Source organism: Schistocerca serialis, chromosome 8 (genome assembly GCF_023864345.2).
Source record: "Schistocerca serialis cubense isolate TAMUIC-IGC-003099 chromosome 8, iqSchSeri2.2, whole genome shotgun sequence".
Lineage (NCBI taxonomy): Eukaryota > Metazoa > Arthropoda > Insecta > Orthoptera > Acrididae > Schistocerca > Schistocerca serialis.
In genome coordinates, this window is record NC_064645.1 from 485,732,982 (window position 1) to 485,760,478 (window position 27,497).

Consider the following 27,497-nt stretch of genomic DNA (forward strand, 5'->3'; position numbering starts at 1 on the left):
CATTTACGCCACTCATAAATTGAGGAGGATCTTTGACGTACTTGCTACAGAAATTACGCTGAACTGTTTTGGCCGACTTCGATTCTTCAAACCAAACCACACGGCTAGCACGCTCGGGTCCAGTGAAGGCAGCCACTTTAGCGCAACTGCCGCTAGCGCCCCTTATGGTGCGATTTGGCACTAGGGGATTACGCGTGACAAAACTTGATGTATTTATCTACAAATTGACCTCATTAGGTACTACGAATTCATTTATATAAATATACAAAGTTGTAAAGTTTCTTTTTTTTCTTTTTTTAACACTCTGCATAAGTGGTCGATTTGACATAAATTTGTCACTGTGTACAGATTTTAGTAGCGTTTAGTGTGCAATACTGCTTCCCGGTGTTGCTGGTTAGTCGACTAGTTTACAACTGGCAATGCCAGTTAATTTTGCTATGCTGCAGGGGTTCAACAGTAGTTGCCATATCTGTGTGTTTGTACTACCTGTAGGTGGTTAATTGTCCTTAACTAAAAGTGCTTGTGGACGGTTGTGTTTCCATCTATGATTGTGATCGTAGTTTCCCAGGTTCGGGATTAAAGGATTGTTCGAGTATCTCGTTTCCCTGTACTGTCAAGTGCCGAGGTATTTTTTTTTCAGTACCTCCGTGAGAATCTCAAGGCCGTATTCTCTGTGAAAGACTGCAGTGCGTGTGTATCGTGGAGCGTTGCTTATGATACGTAGCGCTTTGTTCTGTATGACCTCCAAGCGGCGCAGGCGCGTTGGAGACGCGTATCCCCAGACTGGAGGTGCATACGTCATCAGTGGACGAATTAGTATTGTGTACATGGAACTATTCCGGGTGCTTTGCCTGTTGAGCATAGGGTAAAGCGTTATCTCGGTTGGTCACGTGTTCAGCGTGGTATCCTCATGTAAGTTTCTGGTCCAGTTAGACACCGAGGTGTCTCACTTTCTTACAGAAACGTATTGTGCGTGTGTGTAGTGTTATTTGTCTGCAGTTTTGATGTTTGTGCAGACATTTCGATTTGTGTGTTAACAGAACAGCCTTGCTCTTGTCGACGTCTGCTTTAACACGCTATCGCTCCAACCAAGGATAGGCAGTTCTGAGTGCTGTCTTTAATCGTGAATTAATGTTTGGTGATTTCCAGTCATTGCGCTAGAATAGCTGTTTCATCCGCATAGATGGCTACCATCGTGTTGTGTGTAGCTGGGAAGTCATTGATTAAACATTGATTAAACAAGCGGGTCCCTGGGATATTGCCTTGGGTTACTTCCGCTCGTATACCATGTTGGCTGTTTGCCCTGTCCCCCCTCCCCCCCCCATCTTCCCCCCCCCCCCCTCCCCCAACATATAGCCATTCCACTCGCTCCCCTTCAGTTGCGAGGTTGGCTTCTGTGAATTTATCGTGATTGTTAAAACATAATAATTTTGAACGAAATGAAAGGAAGATATAAGATGAACATCAACAAAAGCGAAACGAGAATAATGGAATGTAGTCGAATTAAATCGGGTGATGCTGAGGGAATTAGGAAATGATACGCTTAAAGTAGTAAAGAAGTTTTGCTATTTGGGGAGCTAAATAACTAATGATGGTCAAAGTAGAGAGGATATAAAAAGTAGACTGGCAATTGCAAGGAAAGCGTTTCTGAAGAGGAGTATATATTTAAGAGTCAGGAAGTCGTTTCTGAAAGTATTTGCATGGAGTGTAGCCATGTATGGAAGTGAAACGTGTGAATAGTTTAGTCAGGAAGAGAATAGACGCTTTCGAAATGTGGTGCTACAGAAGAATGCTGAAGATTATATGGGTAGATCATATAACTAATGGGGAGGTATTGAATAGAATTGGAGAGAAGAGAAAATTTTGGCACAACTTGACTAGAAGAAGGGATCGGTTGATAGGGCATATTTTGAGGCATCAAGGGATCACTAATTTAGTATTGGAGGGCAGCATGGAGGGTAAAAATCGAAGAGGAAGACCAAGAGATTAATACACTAAACAGATTCAGAAGGATGTAGGTTGCAGTAGGTACTTGGAAATGAAGAAGCTTGCCCAGGATAGAGTAGCATGGAGAGCTGCATCAAACCAGTCTCTGGACTGAAGACCACAACAACAACAACTCTTCTGGAAACAAAAGTTTGCTTCACTTTTGTTGCGATTCCGATTCTTCACAGAGAGATAGCCCGCCACTTCTTTCTGCGTTGTCTACTTTTCTCACCACACGCCACGTAATAACTGTAACATATTGACTCTAGCGGGTTGCTAAGTTACTGTGACGGTACTGTCAGCGTGTACCAAGACTATAGCTGCAAACGAACAAGAAATTCATTACGTTACTTCAGTTTTAAGAAGTGATAGTAAAAATTTTATGGCTGTCTCGCGTAGGACAGTGTTTCTGCCCTTTCAGTTATCCATTCTATCAGGCGAACCTCAGGAGTCACCTGAGATTGTGTCTTTAGCCGAATCCAGATTACGCTGTGGACATAGCCCGCATCTCGTGGTCGTGCGGTAGCGTTCTCGCTTCCCACGCCCGGGTTCCCGGGTTCGATTCCCGGCGGGGTCAGGGATTTTCTCTGCCTCGTGATGGCTGGGTGTTGTGTGCTGTCCTTAGGTTAGTTAGGTTTAAGTAGTTCTAAGTTCTAGGGGACTGATGACCATAGATGTTAAGTCCCATAGTGCTCAGAGCCATTTGAACGCTGTGGACATACCCCCAACTATCTCCGCCTCTCACAAGAAAGAAGTAAACAAGTCGACAAAACAGTGTTCTCCTTATAGACTGAACTCAGTCACGTCTAAAATTGTTTACACAAAAATGAAGACAGATACAGTTTCGAGTCACAGTCACTGACGCGTGCAAAACATCCTACAGATTACGTCTAGGCATTGCCAGATCTATACTGAAATATTTGTATGCGTCTTCTTCAGATCAAAAGTTATCAGTCTTTGCATCCAGGGTACAAAAGGTCCTTTCTCATCTTTGGATGATGTGTGTAGAGTTCCCATTCAGTTCAGACAGTAGTAATATGAGCTATTTCGCACAAATTCCTTTTGCGCCTTTCATTAACAGATACATTGTGCTGTCGTCGAAAGATCACGGCGCCACACCGAAGTCGGCAATGCACATCGATACCACAGACATCAAAGGTGTCTTGCTGCAATCCACAACAACGAATGTGAGAGGCTGAAGAAGGCATAAAGACACGCTCTCTCTCTCAGCACTGTAGCATCCTCACACGGAGGTCAATATAGAGCCGAGAATGGACGTGCTCTCCCCAGTCTATGACCTCAGATGAAACAGTCAACATCATGCAGTAGGTGTAGAGAGTTTCTCAAGTTTCAGATGGAAACATACTTTTGTAAACGTTGAACATCGTACTTAAAAGAACGGTTTGTTAATTAGTGCATCAGGTAACGCGTCCATAGTCACTGACAGTTGTAGATTATCAAGCGCTCCTGTTAAAAAGAATTGCATCGACTTAAGTAAGTCTTTTTATCATGAAGTAATAAAGGGAGCTAATACACTAAAGCGCCAAAGAAACTGGCATAGGTATGCTTATACAAAAACAGAGATATATACATAAGCAAAATACGGCGCTGCGGTCGGCAACACCTATACAGGGTGGTCCATTGATCGTGACCGGGCCAAATATCTCACGAAGTAAGCCTCAAACGAAAAACTACAAAGAACGAAACTTGTCTAGCTTGAAGGAGGAAACCAGATGGCGCTATGGTTGGCCCGCTAGATGGCGCTGCCATACGTCAAACGGATATCGACTGCGTTTTTTTTAAATAGGAACCCCCATTTTTATTACATTTTCGTGTAGTACATAAAGAAATATGAATGTTTTAGTTGGACCACATTTTTCGCTTTGTGATAAATGGCGCTGTAATAGTCACAAGCATATGGCTTACAATTTTAGACGAACAGTTGGTAACAGGTAGGTTTTTAAATTAAAATACAGAACGTAGGTACGTTTGAACATCTTATTTCGGCTGTTCCAATGTAATACATGCACCTTTGTGAACTTATCATATCTAAGAACGCATGCTGTTACAGTGTGATTACCTGTAAATACCACATTAATGCAATAAATGCTCAAAATGATGTCCCATTTGGCAATACGTGTAACGACATCCTCTCAACAGCGAGTAGTTCGCCTTCCGTTATGGTCGCACAAGCATTGACAATGCGCTGACGCATGTTGTCAGGCGTTGTCGGTGGATCACGATAGAATACATCCTTCAGCTTTCCCCACAGAAAGAAATCCGGGGACGTCAGATCCGGTGAACGTGCGGGCCATGGTATGGTGCTTCGACGACCAATCCACCTGTCATGAAATATGCTATTCAATATCGCTTCAACCGCACGCGAGCTATGTGCCGGACATCCATCATGTTGGAAGAACATCGCCATTCTGTCATGCAGTGAAACATCTTGTAGTAACATCGGTAGAACATTACGTAGGAAACCAGCATACATTGCACCATTTAGATAGCCATCGATAAAATGGGGGCCAATTATCATTTCTCCATAATGCCGCACCATACATTAACCCGCCAAGGTCGCTGATGTTCCACTTGTTGCAGCCATCGTGGATTTTCCGTTGCCCAATAGTGCATATTATGCTGGGTTACGTTACCGCTGTTGGTGAATGACGCTTCGTCGCTAAATAGAACGTGTGCAAAAAATCTGTCATCGTCCCGTAATTTCTCTTGTGCCCAGTGGCAGAACTGTACACGACGTTCAAAGTCGTCCCCATGCAATTCCTGGAGCATAGAAATATGGGACTGGTGCACTCAATGTTGACGTAGGTTCTCAACACCGACGTTTTTGAGATTCACGATTCTCGCGCAATTTGTCTGCTACTGATGTGCGGATTAGCCGTGACAGCAGCAAAAATACCTACTTGGGCATCATCATATGTTGCAGGTTGTGGCTGACGTTTCACATGTGGGTGAACACTTCCTGTTTCGTTAAATAACGTAACTATCCGGCGAACGGTCCGGACACTGGGATGATGTCGTCCACGATACCGAGCAGCATACATAGCACACACCCGTTGGGGATTTTGATCACAATAACCATACATCAACACGATATCGACCTTTTCCGCAATTGGTAAACGGTCCATTTTAACACGGGTAATGTATCACGAAGCAAATACCGTCCGCACTGGCGGAATGTTACGTAATACCACGTACTTATCCGTTTGTGGCTATTACGGCACCATCTATCACAAAGCGAAAAAAGTGGTCCAGCTAAAACATACATATTTCTTTACGTGAATATCAGGAATCCTTTAAGACATCAAATTTCCAACATCGCTGCGACAAGAAACAGATCCTACAAGGACACGACCAGCGGCGACTGAAGAGAATCGTTCAACGTGACAGAAGTGCAAACCTTCCGCAAATTGCTCCAGATTTCAATACTGGGCCATTGACAAGTGTCAGCGTGCGAACCATTCAACGGAACATCATCGTTATGGGCTTTCGGAGCCGAGGGCCCACTCCTGTACCCTTGATGACTGCATGACAAAAAGCTTTACGCCTCACCTTTGACTGTCAACACCAATATTGGACTGTTGATAATTGGAAACATGTTGCCTGGTTGGACGAGTCTCGTTTCAAATTGTATCGAGCGAATGGACGTGTACGGCTGTGGAGACAACCTCATGAATCCATGCACGTTACATCTCAGCAGGGGACTGTCCAAACTGGTGGAGGCTCTGTAATGATGTGGGGCGTTTGCAGTTGGAGTGATATGGGACCCCGGATACGTCTAGCTACGACTCTGACAGGTGACACGTACGTAAGCATCCTGTCTGATCACCTGCATCCATTCATGTCCACTGTGCATTCCGGAAGAGTTGGGCAACTCCAGAAGGACGATGCGACACCTCACACGTCCAGAATTACTACATAGTGGCTCCAGAAACACTCTTCTTAGTTTAAACACTTCCGCTGGCCACCAAACTCCCCAGACATTAACATTATTGATCATATCTGGGATGCCTTGCAACAAGCTGTTCAGAAGAGATCTCCACTCCTTCGTAGTCTTACGGATTTATGGACAGCCTGCAGGGTTCGTGGTGTCAATTCGCTCCAGCCCTACGTCAGCCATTAGTACAGTCTATGTCACATCGTGTTGCTGCACATCTGCGTGCTCGCGGGGGGCCTGCACGATATTAGGTAGGTGTACCAGTTTCTTTGGCTTTTCAGTGTATTTCATAAGTTGTAGTGCAGATGAGCCAACTCCCATGGCAGTCAAAGAACAGACAGTCATGGTCGAACGACTGTAGTTACGTCCGGTTATAACATAAAGTCTTGTTTCAGTGGTTTCCTGTTTGCAGACTGCTCGAGCGGAGCTCCCTTCAACATCAGTGCTTGTACATCAACGTTTCATATCGTTTATCCATAAAAAAAATGTTAAATACGAGTACACTGGCTGTTGAAATTGATCCGAAAGTTGTTTTCTCTGAGCACTTGAATCTTCAGCTGAAAAAGTTAAATAACGACTCAGTACTCGTTTTCTTCCAGATCCTGGACAGCACGTCGCGCTAACACCATCTCTAATGACTTCATCACAGACGGTTCGTTTAGCAGTAATTTTACCCTGACTGAGAACTACACGTTTCTCTTCAGTTCGTGTCGTAGAAAAAAAGCATTACCAGCACTTGCACCAACCTTTCGTAGAAATTTACCAGACTGGTTACACTTTCCTCATGAAATAGTATTCCATTTAACTTTCTGTAAGCACGCCTCCATAAAACAGAGATTTGATAGTTTGTCGACCGTCTGATTAGATACTAGTTTCCAGTTTTATTCTCCAGGGGATTGTGGATCGAGAACTTCATAAGGGATGCAGCGCCGCTTTGAACCAATGGGAAAAAACTAAAAAAAAATTGTTTTCCGTCTCTGATGACCTCAATGTCGACGGGAGCTTTAAACCCAATCTTCCTTCCTTTTCCCTTACTGTATTCAAGCTTGGTCTACATTTTTACCCGCCAATACTGTGTCCGCCGATAGAGACGGTACACTGCGCTACACAAACAGAGGGATACATGGCAAGACCAGTGTCCAGTGTGCCTACACACAGTTATGGTCTGAGGCCAAAGAGGGTGCATATAATGTTATGCCTTCTCCACACGTCATTTAAATAGTCCTATCCATTCGCTATAGTTGCGGTCCGACGCCATAGAGGGCGCTAAAAACGCGAACTATATCGTGTTCCGCCTGACGTCACGCAAACAGTTCGAAAATGAACACGCGTCCGCCAACGGACGACTTACGCGGGGCGGCCGGTGTGGCCGTGCGGTTAAAGGCGCTTCAGTCTGGAACCGCGTGACCGCTACGGTCGCAGGTTCGAATCCTGCCTCGGGCATGGATGTGTGTGATGTCCTTAGGTTAGTTAGGTTTAAGTAGCTCTAAGTTCTAGGGGACTGATGACCACCGAAGTTAAGTCCCATAGTGCTCAGAGCCATTTGAACCATTTGAACTTACGCGGGCTTACAGCTCCACTCATCTGTCACTGTCACCAGAGTCCCACAGTGCCGCAGAGTATGTGTAACCAAAAAGCACCATGACTTATCTGCTCTCACCACCAGCAGATCCCGACTGGACATTCTACTAGTTTAGTTAACCATCGACACTATAATCAGAAACTGGACGAATGTTCAGGTTGACGAACGGTAACAAATCTGTCACACTCCATTACTATACTCAAACAGTACGTCAAGATTTTAATAAATTATAGTTATTTGGGTCTCAATCTATCTTGCCAACATTCCTCCGTAGTAATTCCACTAAAACGACTTTGCCCTTTGATGGAAATGATTGTTGTGCACTGCTTTATACACAGCAATAAGGAGAGGTGGGCGAGAGTGTTACGGCAAATGTCATCGTAGGAAAGTTCGACAGGAGCGGAAATTATTAACGAACAAGTTAACACAGTATATGGAAGATTTACCTAACCTGTATTTCTCCAAGGGTAAGAAGATTCATTACAAACAACCCAGAAGGAATTAGAGTCCAGCTCTAGGATAAGGCTCACTGTACGACACGTAAATGATGGTGTCGTAGCTACAGGGTGTTTCAAAAATGACCGGTATATTTGAAACGGCAATAAAAACTAAACGAGCAGCGATAGAAATACACCGTTTGTTGCAATATGCTTAGGACAACAGTACATTTTCAGGCGGACAAAATTTCGAAATTACAGTAGTTACAATTTTCAACAACAGATGGCGCTGCAAGTGATGTGAAAGATATAGAAGACAACGCAGTCTGTGGGTGCGCCATTCTGTACGTCGTCTTTCTGCTGTAAGCGTGTGCTGTTCACAACGTGCAAGTGTGCTGTAGACAACATGGTTTATTCCTTAGAACAGAGGATTTTTCTGGTGTTGGAATTCCACCGCCTAGAACACAGTGTTGTTGCAACACGACGAAGTTTTCAACGGAGGTTTAATGTAACCAAAGGACCGAAAAGCGATACAATAAAGGATCTGTTTGAAAAATTTCAACGGACTGGGAACGTGACGGATGAACATGCTGGAAAGGTAGGGCGGCCGCATACGGCAACCACAGAGGGCAACGCGCAGCTAGTGCAGCAGGTGATCCAACAGCGGCCTCGGGTTTCCGTTCGCCGTGTTGCAGCTGCGGTCCAAATGACGCCAACGTCCACGTATCGTCTCATGCACCAGAGTTTACACCTCTATCCATACAAAATTCAAACGCGGCTACCCCTCACCGCCGCTACCATTGCTGCACGAGAGACATTCGCTAACGATATAGTGCACAGGATTGATGACGGCGATATGCATGTGGGCAGCATTTGGTTTACTGACGAAGCTTATTTTTACCTGGACGGCTTCGTCAATAAACAGAACTGGCGCATATGGGGAACCGAAAAGCCCCATGTTGCAGTCCCATCGTCCCTGCATCCTCAAAAAGTACTGGTCTGGGCCGCCATTTCTTCCAAAGGAATCATTGGCACATTTTTCAGATGCGAATCGATTACTGCATCACGCTATCTGGACATTCTTCGTGAATTTGTGGTGGTACAAACTGCCTTAGACGACACTGCGAACACCTCGTGGTTTATGCAAGATGGTGCCCGGCCACATCGCACGGCCGACGTCTTTAATTTCCTGAATGAATATTTCGATGATCGTGTGATTGCTTTGGGCTATCCGAAACATACAGGAGGCGGCGTGGATTGGCCTCCCTATTCGCCAGACATGAACCCCTGTGACTTCTTTCTGTGGGGACACTTGAAAGACCAGGTGTACCGCCAGAATCCAGAAACAAATGAACAGCTGAAGCAGTACATCTCATCTGCATGTGAAGCCATTCCGCCAGACACGTTGTAAAAGGTTTCGGGTAATTTCATTCAGAGACTACGCCATATTATTGCTTCGCATGGTGGATATGTGGAAAATATCGTACTATAGAGTTTCCCAGACCGCAGCGCCATCTGTTGTTGAAAATTGTAACTACTGTAATTTCGAAAGTTTGTCTGCCTGAAAATGTACTGTTGTCCCAAGCATATTGCAACAAACGGTGTATTTCTATCGCTGCTCGTTTAGTTTTTATTGCCGTTTCAAATATACCGGTCATTTTTGAAACACCCTGTATAAGTTTCCAAGCACAAGTGGGGTGAGCAGCTGCCGCCAGCCATCCTATGTCATGGCGGCAGGGGGCGCTCGTGATACGGAGCCACTGGCGATGTGGCTCAGCGGGCACGGACCACTGGTTCCGCCAGATCCCACATGACTGCTGTCGGCGTCAGATAGAAACTGGCCATTCCTTTACCAACTTCACAACACCCGGGGGGGTGGTACCGATAGGTGGTACCACACTAATTAGTTACTGCATACTTAACAAGCCCCCTAAGTAAAAGCAACTATTTTCTGTGTTAGGGTTTTCTCTTCCAGCCGGACACAAAGTCTGTTTGGTGAACGCAGCACCAATGCCCTTCGTCCCTTTTTCACACTAGCAAACAAATCGTTCCTTGACGCTTCAGAAAGTATCCTTTCAAGCGATCCCTTCTTCAAGTCAAGTTGTGCCACAAATTTCTTTCCTCCCCAGCTCGATTCAGTACTGCCTCATTTTTACTCGATAAATGCATTTAATCTTCAGCATTGTTCCATAACACCATTTTCAAAAGCTTCTGTCCTCCTTATTTCTGTTCTGTTTAATGTCAATATTTCACTCCCATCCAAGGCTACATTCCAAACAGACGATTACAGAAAATCTCTGCTAACACATTATATTCGACGTCATTGTTCTGTTTATGAGGAAAATTTTTCTTGCAGTTCCCAGCTTACATTACAAATATTCTTCACGTTTATCAACATACGTTGCACTGCTGTACAAATAGCAAACCTCGTCTACTGTTTTCAGTGTCTAATTCGATAATCCCAATCCCTCAGCATCAACTAGATTACATGTATTTATGTACATTAACCTCTTTCCAGGACACTGACCATTCCAGTCAACTGATCTTCCAAGTCATTTATCCAGCCTGACTGAAATATTTAGACATCACAAACCTTGAAATGCCATATCTAAATTTCTCCTTAATTCCCTTTACTAGGTGCTTTATGTTCAGATTGAATACCTGCCTCATTCCTCTCTCAACTACTGCAGTTCCTTACATGACCTTAGACGCTTATAATGGGATATGACGAACTGGATCTCATCGACCTTTTACCTACTTATGTTATTTGAAGCAGTGCATGGACATTAATTTCCTACAGCAGCACAACGGAAAATCGTGTTTAAAAATTACATTTCCGAGCACTGTAAAGTATAAAACATATAAACCTAGTCGCCATCAGTTTACCGGCCAATGATATTATACATGTACTAACAAATGACAGTTTGCATGCCATGGGACTAGTCGGCTTTCGTGCAGGTGTTACAGTACCATATGGAATGGTGTGAAGGAAGGAAAGGGAGTTGCATCACTGTGGTCGAACTAATTGCACCAGATGAGATTATTTCACAACACAATAGAATATTATTATTATGTAGTTCTGTGGCAACTTTATTAATTATGTGATGTAGAAAAGAGGATTTAGGTTCAAACGAGAAATACAAATTTTATATCGAAGTTGATTTCTATAAAAATATACTAGAAGAAATAATAACGGAAAACATGGTAGAATCTTGAAAACAATACTTCATAAGTAAGGAATTCAATAACATTTAATGCAAGTGAATCAGGATAACAATCTGTCACTAGAAGCATTGAATACTGAGGAAGCCTCATAGCTTTATTTCTGTTACATTCAATATTTAACATCTGTGAGTGCTTGCATGTTTCGATCGTTATGCTTTAGAAAGATTGAGTAGTAAGTGAATGGTCACTTAAAAGACCTTTATGGTAGTGCATTTATAAGAATTAAATAAACGAACAAGGAAAACCAACGACTTCATTAATGTAAAAGAAATGTTTTATGCTAAGCCGTACTCAAAACTCTTGTAATCTTCAAATCTGTAGGATATTGAAATCCAAGCACTGCCGTTAAAAGCACGTAAGTCTGAAGAAAGTCACCGAGGGTTAGTATCGAAGGCCCCCTCGTTAGTGTCGTTACTTTATAAATTGCAGACAAAGTCTTTCTCGCTGCTTTTTACCCCTGATAACTGCGAAGCAGCCTGGTAATGCATTCTGTGACGACAGACACATACAGGCTCACATGGTCTTGGCTGCAAGCGCTCGTACGTTGACCTAGCTGAAGGTTGCATTACCTACATCCATTACTGCCCTATTATGTGCGAAAAATACAAGGATAAATCACATTGTAGAAATCTACCTAGAATACCCTAACACCAATATTTGATTTGGTTACTTTTAAATGTTTACGTTTGAATAACACTGTATACAGGGTTATTACAAATGACTGAAGCGATTTCACAGCTCTACAATAACTTTATTATTTGAGATATTTTCACAATGCTTTATACACACATACAAAAACTCAAAAAGTTTTTTTAGGCATTCACAAATGTTCGATATGTGCCTCTTTAGTGATTCGGCAGACATCAAGCCGATAATCAAGTTCCTCCCACACTCGGCGCAGCATGTCCCCATCAATGAGTTCGAAAGCATCGTTGATGCGAGCTCGCAGTTCTGGCACGTTTCTTGGTAGAGGAGGTTTAAACACTGAATCTTTCACATAACCCCACAGAAAGAAATCGCATGGGGTTAAGTCGGGAGAGCGTGGAGGCCATGACATGAATTGCTGATCATGATCTCCACCACGACCGATCCATCGGTTTTCCAATCTCCTGTTTAAGAAATGCCGAACATCATGATGGAAGTGCAGTGGAGCACCACCCTGTTGAAAGATGAAGTCGGCGCTGTCGGTCTCCAGTTGTGGCATGAGCCAATTTTCCAGCATGTCCAGATACACGTGTCCTGTAACGTTTTTTTCGCAGAAGAAAAAGGGGCGGTAAACTTTAAACCGTGAGATTGCACAAAACACGTTAACTTTTGGTGAATTGCGAATTTGCTGCACGAATGCGTGAGGATTCTCTACCTCCCAGATTCGCACATTGTGTCTGTTCACTTCACCACTAAGAAAAAATGTTGCTTCCTCACTGAAAACAAGTTTCGCACTGAACGCATCCCCTTCCATAAGCTGTTGCAACCGCGCCGAAAATTCAAAGCGTTTGACTTTGTCATCGGGTGTCAGGACTTGTAGCAATTGTAAACGGTAAGGCTTCTGCTTTAGCCTCTTCCGTAAGATTTTCCAAACCGTCGGCTGTGGTACGTTTAGCTCCCTGCTTGCTTTATTCGTCGACTTCCGCGGGCTACGCGTGAAACTTGCCCGCACGCATTCAACCGTTTCTTCGCTCACTGCAGGCCGACCCGTTGATTTCCCCTTACAGAGGCATCCAGAAGCTTTAAACTGCGCATACCATCGCCGAATGAAGTTAGCAGTTGGTGGATCTTTGTTGAACTTCGTCCTGAAGTGTCGTTAGACTGTTATGACTGACTGATGTGAGTGCATTTCAAGCACGACAGACGCTTTCTCAGCTCCTGTCGCCATTTTGTCTCGCTGCGCTCTCGAGCGCTCTGGCGGCAGAAACCTGAAGTGCGGCTTCAGCCGAACAAAACTTTATGAGTTTTTCTACGTATCTGTAGTGTGTCGTGACCATATGTCAATGAATGGAGCTTTAGTGAATTTATGAAATCGCGTCAATCATTTGTAAGAGCCCTGTATATTGTTTGTCAGATAGTAGGAATCTATCTAAAAGACTCCAACATCAATACTGAATTTCATTTTCTTTTGAATGTTTCCATCTGTAAATGTAACCATGTACGTATGTTTCTGTAACACTTAAATTTCCAAAGTGCACCGTATGTAAATGCACATACAAATTGTGGCTGGTTAATTGGTGGATACCACCTGAAACCAAACAAATATCACTCTGGTCTTAGTTCTCAGCAACGTGTAAACAGTTTACTATTTTATTGGAAAAGCAGCTTCAGATTTTAGCTTCAGGGTTTATTTTGGGTGTTATGACACATCCTATACTGTAAGTAGGTACACCTTTGTACACAGAGAAAAAAGACAAGAAAGACAACAAAAAAGATTTGCAGCTGCAATTTAGTGCTATTTAATGATGTTTAATGTCTGTAGGGCAACATAAAAGAATTATAAAGTAGTACTGTATAACATATTTATATGACTGACGTTACTCTCCCAATCTGAGTACAAAAACAACCACTGTAAGCACATTAACACTTTAAATAGATAGCACTTAAAACAGACGAAATAAATAAAAAATACATAGAAATAACATAAATTTGAGATTCTTATTTGTCAACATATTACATGTCTTTATTTAATCTTCTCGTTAGAAAAGTGTTTAACGGTAACTTCTCTTTGGTCAGAACATCGGGCTTTTGAAAGCATCGTGACAGCCAGTCCATAAAAGACAAGTGAGCAGCAAACTGAACATCCCCTCAGTGTCGAGGCCATGATAGACGGAGCACAAGATAACATTTCAGAAAGATGGGGGAGAAAAAAGGCAGACTCGTACTTATCCGCCAGGAGTGGTATAGGGAAACGGCAGGAAATCTAATTTGGGTAGCCAAACGGATATTTGAAGTCTCATGCCTTTGAACATGAATGAGGTGTCTCAATTTATACAGCACACTGCTCAGCTTGATCAGTCTGGTAGTCCTCACAAGAAGTGGTCTGCATCATCGCATCTCCTGTCGCTTGTGCTCGTCGAGAAACCCTGCCTATCGCGATTCGCATCAACAATCGGACTGTGGACCCTGCGGCGAACACTGGTTGAAGAGGATGATGCGCCCGCTGGGCCTCGGATTGCTGCTGGTGGGTACGACGATGGTGATGGGCCGCACCCCCCAGCCCACGTCCTGCGTATGGGTGTGGCGTTCCCCGGACTGCTGGAAAATCACTGAGCCGCGGCGGACCATCCCAGGCTTTCGTGTAGGACTGTGGCCCAGCTCATTCACGAAACTGGAAGCAAGGCAGCGATACTGTATAACCAACACACAATATCAAGCGTGGCAGTCACCAGTTTGATACATGGAATCCCAGATTGATTACTTTAAGTCTAGTTAAATGCATAATTTTAGCAAATATGAATAGTTCCGATTAAAATAACTTATAGAACATAGAAATAATAATTTCAAATATTAAGGTACTCTGAACGTTCATCCAGAATGCTTGAATACACTACTAGCCATTAAAATTGCTACACCAAGAAGAAATGCAGATGATAAACGGGTTTTCATTGGACAAATATACTATACTAGAACTGACATGTGACTACATTTTCACACAATTTGGGTGCATAGATCCTGAGTAATCAGTACCCAGAACAACCACCTCTGGCCGTAATAACGGCCTTGATACGCCTGGGCATTCAGTCAAACAGAGCTTGGATGGCGTGTACAGGTACAGATGCTCATGCAGCTTCAACACGATACTACAGTTAATCAAGAGTAGTGACTGGTGTATTGTGACGAGCCAGTTGCTCGGCCACCATTGACCACACGTTTTCAATTGGTGAGAGATCTTGAGAATGTGCTGGCCAGGCCAGCTGTCGAACACTTTCTGTATCCAGAAAGGCCCGTACTGGACCTGCAACATGCGGTCGTGCATTATCCTGCTGAAATGTAGGGTTTCGCAGGGATCGAATGAAGGGTAGAGCCCCGGGCCGTAACATATCTGAAATGTAACGTCCACTGCTCAAAGTGCCGTCAATGCGAACAAGAGGTGACCGAGACGTGTAACCAATGGCACCCCATACCATCACGCCGGTTGATACGGCAGTATGGCGATGACGAATACACGCTTCCAATGTGCGTTCACCACGATGTCGCCAAACACGGATGCGACCATCATGATGCTATAAACAGAACCTGGATTCATCTGAAAAAATGACGTTTTGCCATTCACGCACCCAGGTTCGTCGTTGAGTACACCATCGCAGGCGCTCCTGTCTGTGATGCAGCGTCAAGGGTAACCGCAGGCATGGTCTCCGAGCTGATAGTCCATGCTGCTGTAAACGTCGTCGAACTCTTCGTGCAGATGTTTGTTGTCTTGCAAACGTCCCCATCTGCTGTCTCAGGGATCGATTCGTGGCTGCACGATCCGTTACAGCCATGCGGATAAGATGCCTGTCATCTCGACTGCTAGTGATACGAGGCCGTTGGGATCCAGCACGGCGTTCCGTATTACCCTCCTGAACCCACCGATTCCATATTCTGCTAACAGTCATTGGATCTCGACCAACGCGAGCAGCAGTGTCGCGATACGATAAACCGCAATCGCGATAGGCTATAATCCGACCTTTATCAAAGTCGGAAACGTGATGGTACGCGTTTTTCCTCCTTACACGAGGCATCACAACAACGATTCACCAGGCAACGCCGGTCAATTGCTGTTTGTGTATGAGAAATCGGTTGGAAACTTTCCTCATGTCAACACGCTGTAGGTGTCTCCACCGGAGCCAACCTTGTGTGAGCCAGCCGCGGTGACCGTGCGGTTCTAGGCGTTGCAGTCCGGAACAGCGGGACTGCTACGGTCGCAGGTTCGAATCCTGCCTCGGGCATGGATGTGTGTGATGTCCTTAGGTTACTTAGGTTTAAGTAGTTCTAAGTTCTAGGGGACTGATGGCCTAAGATGTTAAGTCCGATAGTGCTCAGAGCCATTTTTGAACCCAACCTTGTGTGAATGCTCTGAAAAGCTAATCATTTGCTTATCACAGCATCTTCTTCCTGTAGGTTAAATTTTGCGTCTGTTGCACGTCATCTTCGTGGTACAGGAATTTTAATGGCCAGTAGTGTATACACTGCCGAAAATAAAATTTAGTACACCTGCAGAGACACCGTCGATTTTGATCCGATAACGGAATATGCCACCTGAAGGATAGCACATGTACTGATAATGGTTTCAGCGTCGTCCGCCAACAGATACCGTGGTGTTATAGCTACCGGAGCGGCATCTGCGTCTATCCTTTAATAGGGAATACTTTAAGCCAGAAGGCTCAATGTGATGCAGACGTGTGAAACCAGCAGGCAACCATGCCACGGAGATGTAATTGTGCTTTCTACAGTCAGCTGACCGAGTCTTAAGCGGGTGAAAGTGTGGTCTTTTCGAAGAATTGCCACACAAGTTGGACGTTCTGCGTCAGTTGTGCTATCATTGGTCACGTGGACATCGCCACACCCAGAGGCGAGGTTGTCGATGCTAACGCAGCACAGACGTCCACCAGCATCGTCGTACTCCAAGGGCAGCAATGGCAGGCAGATTGTACAGCAACCACAGCACAACTCACACTGCAGCATCGACTTGCAAGGCTCAACTGGTGCCATCAGAGGATCATATTGGAGACTATCTCACAGAGTGCATTCGCCCAAGACGCACTAGGTCCACCCCACGCCTTGTGGTCTGGGGTCAGATAAGCTACAACTCTCGTTCACCTTTGGTGTTTCTGGAGGAGACGCTAACCAGCGCCGTTCTACATCTACATCTACATCTATACTGCGCAAGCCACCTGACGGTGTGTGGCGGAGGGCACCTTGAGTACCTCTATCGGTTCTCCCTTCTGGTGCAGCCTCGTATTGTTCGTGGAAAGAAGGATTGTCGGTATGCCTCTGTGTGGGCTCTAATCTCTCTGATTTTATCCTCATGGTCTCTTCGCGAGATATACGTAGGAGGGAGCAATATACTGCTTGACTCCTCGGGGAAGGTATGTTCTCGAAACTTCAACAGAAGCCCGTACCGAGCTACCGAGCGTCTCTCCTGCAGAGTCGTCCACTGGAGTTTATCTATCATCTCCGTAACGCTTTCGCGATTACTAAATGATCCTGTAACGAAGCGCGCTGCTCTCCGTTGTATCCTACACTGCTGAGCAGTATTCAAGCAGTGGGCGAACAAGTTTACTGTAACCTACTTCCTTTGTTTTCTGATTGCATTTCCTTAGGATTCTTCCAATGAAACTCAGTCTGGCATCTGCTTTCCCGACGATCAACTTTATATGATCACTTCATTTTAAATCACTCCTAAGGCCTACTCCCAGATAATTTATGGAATTAACTGCTTCCAGTTGCTGACCTGCTATATTGTAGCTAAATGATAAGGGATCTTTCTTTCTATGTATTCGCAGCACATTACACTTGTCTACATTGAGATTCAATTGCCATTCCCTGCACCATACGTCAATTCGCTACAGATCCTCCTGCATTTCAGTACAATTTTCCATTGTTACAACCTCTCGATATACCACAGCATCATCCGCAAAAAGCCGCAGTGAACTTCCGATGTCATCCACAAGGTCATTTATGTATATTGTGAATAGCAACGGTCCTACGACACTCCCCTGCGGCACACCTGAAATCACTCTTACTTCTGAAGACTTCTCTCCATTGAGAATGACATGCTGCGTTCTGTTATCTAGGAACTCTTCAATCCAATCACACAATTGGTCTGATAGTCCATATGCTCTTACTTTGTTCATTAAACGACTGTGGGGAACTGTATCAAACGCCTTGTGGAAGTCAAGAAACACGACATCTACCTGGGAACCCGTGTCTATGGCCCTCTGAGTCTCGTGGACGAATAGCGCGAGCTGGGTTTCACACGATGGTCTTTTTCGAAACCCATGCTGATTCCTACAGAGTAGATTTCTAGTCTCCACAAAAGTAATTATACTCGAACATAATACGTGTTCCAAAATTCTACAACTGATCGACGTTATAGATATAGGTCTATAGTTCTGCACATCCGTTCGACGTCCCTTCTCGAAAACAGAGATGACCTGTGCCCTTTTCCAACCCTTTGGAACGCTACGCTCTTCTAGAGACCTACGGTTCACCGCTGCAAGAAGGGGGGCAAGTTCCTTCGCGTACTCTGTGTAAAATCGAACTGGTATCCAATCAGGTCCAGCGGCCTAACCCTTTTGAGCGATTTTAATTGTTTTTCTATCCCTCTGTCGTCTATTTCGATATCTACCATTTTGACATTTGTGCGACAATCTAGAGAAGGAACTACAATGCAGTCTTCCTCTGTGAAACAGCTTTGGAAAAAGACATTTAGTATTTCCGCCTTCAGTCTGTCATTCTCTGTTTCAGTACCATTTTGGTCACAAGAGTGTCTGGACATTTTGTTTTGATCCACCTACCGCTTTGACATAAGTCAAGGGGAAGTCATGCGTTGTTCCAACAGGATAATGCTCGTCCACACACTGGCCGTGAAACTCAATGTGCTGTGTAAGACATGCAGCAATGTCTCTGGCCAGCACGATCTCCGCTCTTGTCTCCTATCGAGCACGTGTGGGGTATGATGGGACGAAAAGTGACTCGTGCGTCTCGTTAACCAAGAACTCTTACAGAACTACGTGAGTAGGTCGAACAGGCGTGGCCTAATGTATCTCAGGACAGCATTCGCAAATTGTACGATGGACTGAATCCCAGAGTCAGTGGCTGCATTGCCGCCCATGGAAGCTACACCACTTACTAATACGGGTGTTTCGTCACGGGGCGACACCTGATACTGGGGAACTGCTAGTATTACTCATCTGTAAATTTAATCATTTCATGTTCTCCATATGCATGGTTGCTAATTTTTTACTGGCAGTGTAATTTGATTTAATTTTATTGTTTTACATACTGCAGCATTAGTACGTAAATCCTTAGGAAATAATTTTTTATTATGATGGTCAATGAGGTTCCATTTAAGCACATGGCACCTAAGAATTTAGATATAGTACGTTCCCTCACCTGTGCTTCGCTGTTGCTGCCATTGCTCTGTTCAGTTTACTGCCAGATGGCGGTCTTTGGAGTCACTTCTGAAAAGATAAGAAATAATAAAATCATTGCCGTTTTCTATAATAAATTATATATTGTACCTTTTTGTAACATAAGAGACCTGCAGATGACTGACGAAAGTGAAACTTCCTGGCAAATTAAAACTATGTGCCGGACCGAGACTCGAAATCTGGACCTTTGCCTCTGTGACTGAAGAAAGTGTGTTTTGAGTAAAATGTCCTGTGTTTTCAAAGTGTAAAACAGTAAAGCATTACACAAAGGAAATAATATTTCAGATACCTAGTTAAATCATGAAGCAAAATAAGGCCATCTAAATAGTTAAAGTCGGAAGCTCTAAATATTACTTAAGTATCAAAAAGTCGGTCCCCTATAGCTGAGTGGTTAGCGCGACACGATGTCAATCCTAAGGGCCCGGGTTCGATTCCCGGCTGGGTCGGAGGTTTTGCCCGCTCAGGGACTGGGTGTTGTGTTGTCATCATTTCAGCCCCATCGAAGCGCAAGCCGCCGAAGTGGCATCAAATCGAAAGACTTGCACCCGGCGAACGGTCTACCCGACGGGAGGCCCTAGTCACACGACATCTACATTTTAAGTATCAAACATATGCCAAAAGTATCTTACACATAAGATGAATAATCCGCATAGTAGCAGAAACATTTTATGGACGGAAGCTATAAGTAGTCATATACAGTGTTACAGTGGTAATGATGCGGATGGTAACGTTACGTATGATGCTCTTGATTTTAATAATTTTCACACAGTGTCCATCTTAACTGGCCCCTGTGGCTGATATAATGTTTAAACGTCATAAATAATAAACCATACAAAAGAACTTTTTCACAGTTTTGCATTTGCTTTTAATATCAGAATGTGCCACACTCTCTAGCACGCAAGCAGTTGTATTGCCCTATGACTGCGTACATATTAATTACAAAGTGACTGAACTCCAGAAATAATAATCAGCAGAATTATCTATGCAAATGTGTGTAATCTCACACTCAAGTAATGTCACAGTTAATAGAAATGGGATGACCCCCTGCACCACCACCTGCCCAGAGAAATTTGATTTTGGTGGTGGAAGAAATTCCCCACTTGACCTGTCAAGTGGGAATAAGTGGTGGCATATAGTTCCTAGGCACCAGAATACACCATTTCCTTGATTAAATCCAGAACATGTGTGCAGTGTCTAGTGTAAGGAGTCCCCGTGACACTGCTGTTAGCGATGTTTCTACCGGATGGCAGTGTGAGGTACGGTGATATCTTCGGTAGTATCAGAGAGGTGTAAACTGACTGTGTATCCTTCATTTCATATTTTCCCTGCGATTCATGTCCTAACAACGTAACCACCATACAGGAGATGGAGCTACTTCATCGATGGAAAACTCGTATTTGCTCTACAACGAGCTGCTAAATTGTACAGTCTGAGAAGCATTAAAGGTATGATAAATAGCGTACGATCAACCCTTCAGCACACAGCCGTTGACATGTTACGTGCAGTAGAATAGAAGCTGGTTTTCAAATGTTGGCCGGCCGCAGTGGCCGAGCGGTTCCAGGCGCTTCCGTCTGGAACCGCGCGATCGCTACGGTCGCAGGTTCGAGTCCTCCCTCGGCCATGGATGTGTGTGATGTCCTTAAGTTAGTTAGGTTTAAGTAGTTCTAAGTTCTAGGGGACTGATGACCTCAGAAGTTAAGTCCCATAATGCTCAGAGCCATTTGAACCATTTTTTTCAAATGTTGTAGCTCTGTTGGTGAACAACTTACGTGGATTCTGTCAACATACGTGGCTGCTGGTTTGATGTAGTTCGTTTCTTCAGAAGCTAAGATCATTTTCCAGTATTTGTTTAGTAAACTGTAAGGTTTTCATGATCTCGGGGAAAGAGCACGAAACTAGAGATGATTTTGATATAAACTGTATCTTGAGTAAAGATTACTTGTGTAGTTGATGTAGGGTAAAAGACAAATGTATGACAGCTTCTGTGACAGCACGTACTAGTGGACTGCTTCAGAAAATGCCCGAAGCAAAAGAAATAATTGAGCTGGTTGATAAAACCTACCAATTGAAGTGCGGATATCGGCGTAAGCAGCGGCAACAACAGCAACAGCAGCAGCCATATAATAGGCGGGCTTAAGGTGCTCCTCAGAATAAAGATAATTTTAAACAGCATGGATTAGTGACTAAATTGACAGCCATACGCAATGCTATGTCATATACCCGCACTGTGCATTCATCCATGCGCTACAGAAATAAACTCGAGATTTCATAACAGGTCAGGGTAGGTAACGGCAAACCCACCCAGATAGGACGTCGCCCAGGACAATAACGACAGCTAAAATGTGATTCCCACATTCTTACCAACGCTCATTTACCTGGTATTTAATATCCACTTTGCAACCACTAAAAATAGCACATTCATTTCTGTAATTGTAAAGACGGATTTTAAATATCTTTAATAATTGTATGGGAGCTACGGACACTATGGACATACAAAAGAAGTGTTTACTAACGGTCATTGCCTGAAAATATGACTAGTTGACATTTCATGGCAGTAATCAAAGCGAAGATAAACAGAACATCTCTGTGATATCTCTCAGAAAAATGTTTCAAGGGATCAAGTGATGTCAGTAGAGGGTAACATTAACCATGAATGGTGCCAAGATTTCATGGCAGTAATCAAAGCGAAGATGAAGAGATCTGTATGATATCTCTCAGAAACATATTTCAAGGGATGAAATGGTGTCAATAGCGGATAATATTAACTACTTATGGTGCCAAGATTATATCTCAATGGGAAATTAATTTTTGGGACACGCGACGGGGGGAACCCACAGCTGTCAGTACCAGTTTTATTGAATGACACCTCCAGTTGTACCAAGAATTGTTTACACAGCTAGTTTCGGCCCTTAGTCCACGTTCAAGTGATCACAGTTGGCTATAAGAGATAGACAAAAAGTATGTTAAAATAACGCACTAGCAGTTATAGATTCGGTGTGTTAACCGAAAGTTGGCGTTTCATGTCCATAGATCTGAATGGATAAAAGTCGAAAGGTTTCGAACAGTACTCGTTTGTTACTGTTTGCAGCCAACTTTACTTAGCTGGCAGTGTTGCGCTAAGGTAACTATTGTTGTCATACTATTTTGTGCCTCACTCTGTTTCAAACTGCTTCCTTTCCGTATGACAAATGCACATAATTGTTGCAGTTAGGATCTTTATGAACCCTGCCTCTACGTAAGCCAATGTCAGTTTTGATTACGAACAATATTTACACGATTTTTACCTGCCGGCCGCTGTGGCCGAGCGGTTCTAGGTGCTACAGTCTGGAGCCGCGAGACCGCTACGGTCGCAGGTTCGAATCCTGCCTCGGGCGTGGATGTGTGTGATGTCCTTAGGTTAGTTACATTTAAGTAGTTGTAAGTTCTGCAGCGATAATTTAACCCTTGCCTGCCCTGTGCCAGGGGCTCGCTCATAGGGATTAGCTCTATGAGCAGGGCATCAAGTAGGTTTATATCATTAACTGGCACAATGTAACGCTGCAGGCAGTTAGTATTAACTAGTAGTAGTAATTAGAAATTATGCTAGATAGTAAACTAAGAAGTAGTCTGCCTAGTTGAAATTGTTGAACTGTCTGTAGTTAAGTCAAGAAAAATGTATAGCTGCTATTGTAATTTAGGAATGTAGGACCCACTAATCATTAAGTAAGTGGGTCATTATTGTATAACTATTATGAAAGGAAAGAAAGATTTTTTTTTTTTAAAAAAAAAAAAAAAAGTTCTAGGGGACTGATGACCTGAGGTATTAAGTCCCATTGTGCTCAGAGCCATTTGAACCATTTGATTTTGATTTTTACCTCGGTGCATGACTTTCGGTTTTGTGCAGCATGAAGGACAGCTTAAGGTGCCTGCACTGCAGCAGTATATAGGCGTGGCTTGCCCCTTCCCTCCCACCCCCCCCCCCCCCCCTACACACACACACACACACATACAGACAAGCACGTCCACACCCCATGGTGGTCCCGGCAAATCCTTCTCTGTCAACTGGCAAGTTAAAGTTAACACTGTAGTGTAATTATGAATAACACTGCATAATAACGCGTCATTAAATCTGAATTGAAATCATCATAACCAAAATAAATGCTGACAAACATATAAAAATTGCACACCACCAATCCTTTAAGTCAACTGTAGTGCTGAGGACAGACTGGTAGAATATGAGAAAGTACACCAGGCAGACAGCACCAAACAGTACCACGTAAGAGGTGCACTCCATGCACTCATCTACACGGTACAGAGATGAACCTGACAGTTCATAACAGGTCACAGAAGGTAACGGTAAGCCACCTCCACTAGCATGTTTTACAAGACAGCCATGCCAGCCAGTTAAGGCTATGAAATGTTTGTTGGAATGCTTCGGACACATCGCTGAAACAGAAGCTGTTCCAGCTATATAGACTCATAGACGATAGGAAGTAAGAGGAGTAGTCAACAGGGGCTCTTGTAGACGGTCTAAGCAGCAGCCGAGTGCAGATAAATCGTTAAAACTACTGGATTGGTGCATAAGTTCGAAGTGTTTTTGTTTTCCAAATTGTTACTCTAGTTGCTATGTGTTTATTTGTCGACTGTCATTTTTTTTATTTGCGCTACCCTGTTTGTTACGCTTTCAGTCTACATATTGTCCTTTGGTCATTTGGAGATAGTGAGTGGAACTGTGGAGGCTAGAATATGGAGTGCCAATAGGAGAAATCGAAACATTTCCGACGTCATTTTCTGTTTGAGTTCAATAGAGGAGTGACAGCAGCGTAGGAAGCCAGAAACACTTGGGCCGTGTATGGGCATAATGCACAGAGCACGTTATATCTAAGCGTTTTAAGGAGGACCGTTTTGACATTACTGACTCTCTACGTTCAGGAAAACTTTCGCCGTTTGATGAAGGGCGTGTACGCACAATGAGTCACAACATTTCCACGTCACTGTACTCGAGAATTGACAAATATGATGAACTGTGACGATTCCACCATCGTGCGACATTTTCATGCAATGGTGAAGATTCAAAAATCGAGTGTACAGGTACCGCATTCTCTAAGCCAAAACCACAAAAATCAGCTGGTGGCCATATGTGCATCTCTTCTTGCTCGTCTTCAATTGGCTCGTGTGTTTAAGCTAACAGAAGGAAAGCAGCATCTCCCCGTAGAAAGAACTGAGCGCATCAACGAAAGATAATGGCATTCATCTGGTGGGGACAGCGACGTTGTGGTGTACTACGAATTGCTTCCCCGAGGTGTAACAATCACTGCTTGCATTTACTGTCAACAACTGAGACGTCTTGCAAACGCAATCCGAGAACAACGGCCACGAAGACTCCTTGAAATGATGCTACTCCACGGTAAAGCCCACTCGCTTTCTGCTACACTGACAAAGAACACAATACCGGAGTTAAGTTGGGAAGTCATTCCGCACCCACCTTATTCACCTGATCTTGCGCCTTCAGATTTTCACCTTTTCCGCTCTCTACCGAAAACCTTCAACGGACTTCCTTTCTTGATGAAAATACGCTCCGAACATGTCTCGACGAGTTCTTCGCCTGAAAACCACGTGATTTCTACAGTCGGAGAATCGAAAAGCTGCCCCAGCATTGGCAGACTGTTCTAAATAGTGAAGGAGAATCTTTTATTGATGACTATAAAGTCTCCCATATTTCTATCTGTTGTGTTTATTATACTTATGAAAAACGAACTTATGCACCAACCCAATATTTTAAAACCAAAGGGTGGAACAGTAATACAAATAACTATACACATACACAATTTTTGAAAATAACACAGGTATGAATGTAGCAGATCTACAGGCTAAAATTTTAACTAATCTATATTACATGTAATGTCCGACAGATGATGCTTAAGATATATCGGTGAATTAACCTAGACGGGAAGTCGGCGATAACAAGTGGCTGGATGACGCAAGGATGCATGTCTGTAAGCAGATATCGTGTTTACCGAGAGATATGGCGTAGTCTGCTGTTCGCAGGCTAGGCACATACGGAATATTACCTACAGTCAGGCACACATATAGTGGAAGATGTTAATGTAGGCAGGTTCGTTTACAACGAAACACATCACAGATATTTTGAAAGGCATCAAGAAATTCCATGTTTTTCAAATTTTATTATTAAATGAGAAATTTGTTCTTTTTGCGGTGTACTTCATTATACATTTTAGTACCCATTATGGCGCCCTTTTCTCGTTTGATACAAAGTGGTAAGAATATTATTCACATTTGTTATATGCAAACGTAGATATCTCGGTTGTGTTTCACCTCCCGATTCCGGTATGTTTTTATTTCTATCTGATTTTATTCTTCCTGGTGGTTTGCCAAATATAAATGTAACAGCCTTCACTTTCGGTACAGTGGATTTCATCCACGCCTCGTGCTTCTAAATTATTTAATACTGGAACTTAGTTGCGATGCGAATAACTGGACGAGATTTGAAACAGCACACAAAGGTTGCTCTACAGGGCATTGGTGTTTGCGATTTTTTTCCCGTTGGAAAAGAGGAGGGTGTCATCACCTGCTAGGATTAGGTATTGTGTGAAATTATGAGGCATCCAAGGTGCATCGGAAAGCGTGTTAGAGAGCCGAACTTAGTGAGATGATAATCTAACCGTTATTCTCGATTCACGTTAAGAAGTGAATAACTGAGAGTCCTGGTACTCACAAAGTATGAAGCCGGCCGTTGCGCCGAGACGAACGTCCGTCGCTGGACTGTGGCTGCTGCCAGTCACCTCACCTCGTAATATAGAGGACCACCTGGCACGGGCCGCTGCTTATCTTGGGCCGTATCTCCTGATCAGCGGACGCCCCTATCAGCGGAAGCGGGCGTTACCTTCAGAGCCGATAAAGTCACGTCTGCGGATAACTGAGTCACCGTACCGCATGCACCACTCGAAAGAAATGATTCATAACAGTTGGCTCTGTTCGAGTATCCTGCATAACTTAGCAACACTGCAACGCTAACGTGACGCCTGTCATCTCACTGACACCAGAAATAAATTCCAAACTTACACACCCCGGCTATTTGTATTCTGAGGTGTGGGGTTGATCTGTTATTCTGTTATTCTGCGCAACGGATTAATCTGAGATATACCCTTTACCCGGTGGCTCCTGCAAGATGCAGTTTCCACCCCCACACTACTACAGAAGTCAGACAAACGCTCCTAACGTTCTAAAGAGAAATGCCCGAAAAACTTCCAGCAGTAAATATCTTCTGGAGTCGTCCGCTGTAAGGAAATAACACAAAAATTCACAACATTTCTTACGTACCTAGTGGAATATTTGGGTACTGGAGTAGTGCTAGTTAGTGTAAGAAAAACATGAAACTAACGAAAGTTATTATTTATTTTGGAAAAATTCTGAGAAATCAAAATGACTCTTTTAGTTATGAATTGAACAAGTTATATCCTGGTTCTTTTCGGAATGTGAAGTTACCTCTCAAGGATAGGATTCGCTAATGAAATTTCTATACAAAGTTTAAGATGGTTGTTGACTTGGCAGAATGGCTGAGAGGCGCGCCTACTCAACTTGAATAATTATCCTTTAGAATGTTGCTAGGTATGGTCGAGGCTGTCACGTGTGAAATGCAGTGAAGTGTACTGTTGTGGAGGAAATATGGGGCTTGCAATAGCTGTAGCGCACAATACCGTAAGCTGCGATGACTGCTGTCTGCGCCGCTCGCTGCTGACAAATAAGATAACTCTCGTTCTATCTGGATTGACCTTCGCCAATCAAACTCTCCCTATGCCTTGATGAAGTCAAGGATTCCTATTCGCCCCTAGTCTAACTATTGGCGTGGTACACCGGTTAAGGGGTATATCTTTCGGTCTCTTCCATTATTCCTTCAGCTCAAGGCGTCAAAAATATCGTCTGCCAATCAGCATTGCTCTTCTAAAACGGGAGAATGACGTTTCGTTTAAGGCGACCAATCCGGAAACCTGTAGCATTGGCGTTTGGCGTTTGCTGTCTCCCTGTGAAAATCTCTGAAACTGCGTGCTATGTGTAAAGAATGCGTAGGCTGGCCGCTCCCACACAATGTAGCGGAATTTGCTTTTAAGTCGAACACGGGGTTGTTCCCCCCTTTCATTCGGGCCCATGCTGTCCGCTACACGGGCGGTCACCGGCCGACATAGGCTGGG

General features: G+C 43.8%; 1 protein-coding gene and 1 long non-coding RNA gene across 2 annotated transcripts in view; one reads left to right on the plus strand and one right to left on the minus strand.

Annotated features, from left to right (window-relative positions):
- Nucleotides 1-27,497, plus strand: part of LOC126416626 (sodium-dependent noradrenaline transporter-like) — a 387,224-nt gene that overhangs the window by 141,708 nt on the left and 218,019 nt on the right. The window lies entirely within an intron of this gene.
- On the minus strand, nt 13,905-26,100 carry LOC126416627 (uncharacterized). Its single transcript, XR_007575485.1, has 3 exons — nt 26,024-26,100; nt 19,271-19,338; nt 13,905-14,501 (listed from the first exon to the last, which is right to left on the minus strand). It is a non-coding gene; the product is annotated as an uncharacterized LOC126416627 (long non-coding RNA).